The sequence below is a fragment of the Juglans microcarpa x Juglans regia genome, chromosome 4D, assembly GCF_004785595.1.
Source record: "Juglans microcarpa x Juglans regia isolate MS1-56 chromosome 4D, Jm3101_v1.0, whole genome shotgun sequence".
NCBI classification, from domain to species: domain Eukaryota; kingdom Viridiplantae; phylum Streptophyta; class Magnoliopsida; order Fagales; family Juglandaceae; genus Juglans; species Juglans microcarpa x Juglans regia.
In genome coordinates, this window is record NC_054600.1 from 10218128 (window position 1) to 10223814 (window position 5687).

The 5687-nt window shown below is 34.4% G+C and overlaps 1 long non-coding RNA gene across 1 annotated transcript; it reads left to right on the forward strand.

Moving 5' to 3' along the window:
• The first annotated feature begins 401 nt into the window (after positions 1-401).
• Positions 402-1865, forward strand: LOC121259080. The gene is made up of 3 exons (XR_005939509.1): positions 402-810; positions 897-1329; positions 1619-1865. It is a non-coding gene; the product is annotated as an uncharacterized LOC121259080 (long non-coding RNA).
• Positions 1866-5687: the final 3822 nt, after the last annotated feature.

A 5687-nucleotide genomic window follows, 5' to 3' on the forward strand; every position in this document is an offset into this window, starting at 1 on the left:
CTATAAGAAAACTGTTTATTTGTGATTAGTTATTTTCAGTGAAAATGATTATTTCCTGTCAAAATAAGTCTATTTTTATCGCAAATAGTCATTATTGTCACAAATAATCCATCACAAGTAATTTTTTTTCTTGCTGACCATATATCTCTTAATTAAGCTAGTTAAGGATATATACCATAGATCGATGTCTTGTGATAAATATTAATATTTAAATTACTGTCATTAATATAATCTATTAAAATAATATTATTAAAATCCCTATTTTCAGTACTATTGATAATATTGAGTCATATATTGACAAGTAACAATCTTGACCACGAAGATGATTTGTCACCTAATTTCTATTTTGTCGAATCATTTTCACAAGAGACAAAAATAACGAGTTAAGAAGGCAAGGGTGCACCTGAAATGTATAGTAGAAGTGGAACTGCTTTATAATTTCTCTCTATTTATATCCTCTCTTCCTTTCTTGTCTACAAACTCTACATCCGGAGGAAGAAGATCTAGAAAGTGGAGGAGAAGAAGATAAAACGATGGATCTCTGGGACTACCGCGTCCTCCAGCACACTGATCATGGCGCGTGATCGAATCGTGCACCACTCACAGTTGAAGCTGCCAGCATGATCTGAGCTTTCTTCAGCTGATGATCCCTATCTATCCTGGAAAGAATAGATCATGTGGCAGTTTCACCTGTTGATGGAAAGCATGAGGAAACCCTAATCTCTAGAAACCCTAATTCCATGTTCTGATTCAATTACAAGCAACCACAGGGGTTTGTTAATTTCTTTCGCTTAGAAAACCCAAGACTCGGTATTTATCTAATTATCTTCTTCCATCAGAATAATTTTATTCCATCGTTTGGGCAAAATTAGTTATATTCCATTTTACTTTTGCAGGTTTATTTTCTTGGTATTTTATAATGATATTACGAATTTTGGGTTTATCTTTTGTTTGGGAGATCTCATGGCTGTCATAGATCGAATATGTTAGGATCTTGATCACGAGGAACATCTTTTCCGTTTCTAACTACACATCTTTGTTCCAATTTATGATGTTATAAGCATTCCAGCTTGCTGCTTATGTTTCTGATCCATTAGATCAGTAAGTATTTCCATCATCAAGAATTGAGATCAAAACCTCACTTGCATATACATACATATATATATATATGCATGTATATATGAATGTGTTCTTTCAGTTTTTTTATTTTCTGGCCTGATTATTGAGTTTGACCCCAAAGGAAAGGGGAAGGAAATTCAAACCAGTATCTGTTTCCGAGGTGGATAATGATTTTGTCCTCCTTTGTTAACCCTTGGGGGGCCAAATCATGTATTTTCTCTCGTTCAACCATCACTGACATGCATGAAATCTGTGTGATATATATATATATATATATATGTATATATAGTCTGTCAATTATTTTCAGAATGGTTGGATTTTATCAGTATCATGAGATCCTCCGAGAATAGCTCGTTTGCTTCTTATTAATTAGAGTCGGTTTTTATATATACGTACACGAATTGAAAACGCCACTTAAATTTTATATAATACCAATGGAACAATTGATGTGATTGAACATATATAAAGTGACCTTTTTTCTCTTTTATTTTCATCACAGATTAAGGAACTTAAAGCATAAGAGAGGTTATGCTTTCAGCTTTCTTGGGGTACTCATGAAGTTCTCTGATCATTATTTTTCTTTTTCCTATTGGACATTGATTGGAACTAAAATAAATGATATTACACAGAGGCCTTCCACACTTTGTAGCCGGCAAAACACGCAATTTGTATCAATATGGCTAGATTTCTATCTCGTACACATGTCGATCAAATTGCCCAAAATATTACAAGCTGGTTGGAGCAAATCTCAGTTTTTCTATACCGAACTGGTCATAGCTAGCTAGCTAGCTATGTACCCAAAATATTACGTTTAATTATTTTGGCATGCAATTAGCATATATCATGTGAAGTTATACTCATGATCAGCAAAAACATCAGCTATGCAAAGATCATTGATTAATTAATCCTATGTTCTAGTACTCAATTTTTACAACAGCGGGTATATATTCCTAAGAAAACACTAGGGTCATGAATTTTCTACGTACGATCACGACATTATTAATGCAATTCCACTATATATGCCTTGTTTCTTCTACCTTCTACCTTCTTCCATATGACATGATATGTAATGTCACTGCCTAACGTTTACATCTTCAAAGACCTTGACTCTCTCTCTCTCTCGCCCCCAATTATTAATATGTAATCTGTGTGAGGGTGGTGGGTAGGACCGCATTATAAGATAAGGTTTGTGAGAGGGACTGCATTGAATTAGATCGAGCACCATATTAAGTTTGATGTTTTATAATTTTTATGGTTGTTGGAGGTTGTCAAACCAGCTTTGATTATTTGTTTGGAAGCTAGCTCCATTTAGCTAAACTCCACAAAATCTTAGTTTATAGTCTCTCATACTACTTTACATGATTCCACCTACGTAGCCAAAACGTTACCGATTCTCACTAAGTGATCTCTGATATACTGTTTTTCATTTGTCTGGATCTTCCAAAAGGAACCAATGGCTTGTAGGTTGCTTGCTGGAGTTTATTACGTGCCATTAATGCAACTTTCCACTGAAGCGAAATATCTTAGCCCTTATAGTATTATCCTTTTAAATTTGTCAAACGGTACTTTAAATGTCATAGTAATGTTGAAGATGTACATTCAATTCTTTTCTTTAGTGTTTTTTGTGAGGCCCGGCTCTTAGAAAGCCCAAGGCCCATTAACCCTAGGGCGATGTAACTGGTTTGACTCGGTCTAGTTTTGGACAAATTTTATAACTGAATCGATATACATTGATTTTGAAAATTTAAGAACAAATATAGACTGATTTATCACTAAAATCGAAACTTTTGGTTTTCCGATTTCGGTTTGGTCCGGTTTACCGTTTACACGTGTGGCACTATATAAGTTGAAACTTGAGAGTTTGTTCCTCTAATGCTTGTTCTACCTAAGTTTATGTTTACACGTGTGGCACTACATAAAATTTTGATATTATATTAATTTTATGTTATAGGATTAATAGGCATAAATAATAAGTTTAAAATCTCATGTTATATTAATTAACAATTTAGCATATAATATATCTAATATAATATAAAAAATTAAAAACAACTTATATATATATACCAGTTAGGTTTGGTTCAAACTAGTTTTGAGCCTTAAGAACCAGTAATAGATCGGACCGGACCGGTTACAAACCAGATTGAACCCACCAATTTGGTTGGTTCAATCGATTTTTTATTCTTTTTACACGCCTATCCAATCCGAAATCCCTCAAAACCCTAAGGCTATATTTTCCCCCGATTTTATCCCCTCCCTGTTACCAGCAGTACCTTTTAGACCTTTACATGCTCTAAAGCTAGCCCGTTGGCTAACTCTAACCGTCATTGTTGTCGTTCGCCACCGCTCATTTCCACCAACAAAGGATTAAATTTGTTTTGCCCATGAGAGCCCTTTAAGTTCTATAAGTGGTACGAGATGTGACGCCCCCTAACTCTGCTTGGGATTTGACAGAGATTGAAGCGTTGGGACATGCAACACAATGTTACATACTCTCGTTCATGATTGATAAGATGCAATGCTTCTTGCATATTTTTAATACTATGCAATATTCACAGTGGATAATTGTTTTTTAATCAACATACACTGTACCATAATTCTAATCCCAAAACATTCTTACGTTCCATTCATATACATACCGAAAATAAACAACATTAGTCCAACGGATCTTTAAAAAACACAAACATTGTATCGGAGTTGGAACTCCTTAGTTACATAGAAAAAGGAAATTTGGTCTAAACACCAAGTATCTCAGTTGTGGTGCCCCATCCCTCATGAAAGACTAGGTGAGATGCCGTGGTGCCAAAGATGATGGCCGACTTGTCAACACCTAAAAGAATGGTCAGACATGTAGTAATCTAGAGGAAAGTACATGTGTATGGAATTAGTTAATCACAACAGAAATATAAACGAGACACATTGAAATATCAAGGTGCTCAAGTATGTATGTATTAGAATCTAGACTTCATAAAAAGGGACTTTTCACCTTTGATATCTTCAAAACATTACATTGTTCAAGAATATATAGGGTTATTCGCCATAGGCAGCCGACTAAGTCACAAATGAGCGCTCGGCTCGGTTACGAACATCCTAAAAAGGGTATGGAGTAGCTACAACAAAAACTAGTGCTAAGAAGGTCCTAACCTCCTTGGTCAAGACTCAAGTTGGACTAACTCCTCTTCCTTAGGCATCATACCGGAGTCTAAACTTGCATCAAAGTCTATGGTCCCAAGATGAAACTATAGGTGTAGGTTTGACCGCTATGACAAGACCATTAATACAAGAAAATACTATTAAAGATGCAATGAAAATATTTTATGTAAATATTGGAAGTACGCTGATCACTGCATAACTGCAAGTGCACAGTATTGTAGTTTTATAGTAAAGTGATGAGTAGAGTGTCGTCCTCGGGGATTGGTAACTCACTTTTGACAAATATCAAAATTTCAAATAAAATCAATTCAAAGAAAATAGTCAATGGAAAATAAAGCTATTGTTTGATGATCGAATCAATGAGAAAAAGAAATTCTATGAAATCAATTTCACCTAATCCCTCACTATACTTTTCTCATATAACTATTTGGATTTAATTCTCTCTGTTTGTTAGCAAAATCTCCAAGCCCATCCAAAAACCTCTTTCGTTAGTCAGTTGAATTTATTTTTGGTCATCATTTTACACAAGAGTATGCAAATTAATCAAGCACGAAAGCATTAAGACCAGCAATTTTTCCAGCAATTTTTCCTTTGCTGAAATATCTAATGTCTATCCTATAATTCCCTCTTTCAAAAGTAAATCACAAGATCTAAATCATCTAATCAATGGTCAGTAAATTAGAAGCACTTAGTTGAGAATAAATTAGACAAACATAGCAGATAATTATTTCAAATTAGCACAGAAAAGCAAGCATAGTTTGAAACTAGATTACATCGTTTTCCTAGAATGAAGAAAACTTAGTTCATGCTTGAAATTAAATTCAACATCAGTGAATTCACCAAAAGTTTTTTGAGAATAAAGAAACTTCCAACTGTCTCTATAGTCTTTAGCCTTCCATGTCATCTTCAATTCTTCAATTCGATTTTTTTTTTTTTGCCTTCTCTATCTTTTTTTCTTTGCTTGCTTCAGTTTCCCCCTAAAAATCTCGTTCAGCGTTTCCATTGTTTCAATTTCATCCTCTCCCAAAGTTTTGCCGTTATTTCGTACTTGAAAATTTGCTTCCATTTCTGAAAATCTCGTTTCTCCACTTCCAAATCCTGCTCTTTTATTCAAATTTTCAAATACGAGGAATTCGAATATAGCAGAAGTCTTTTGTGATTGACGCTGGGATGTGGCAGAAATTCGAATATGAGGAAGCAAATTTTTTGTGTCTTCAACTTTTCCACAATCATCAACCTTTCAGAATTCAACTTGATCGTTATCTCCAAAACAACCTTGATGACCAGACCTTATATTTGGATAAATCTTCAAGTTAAGAAGTGATAAAATGCACACAATTATGCAAGGCATCATATGCATAAGTGCATGGGGAGGTATCACTCTCTCTCTTGCATATTCGTATATCCTTAGAAAACCT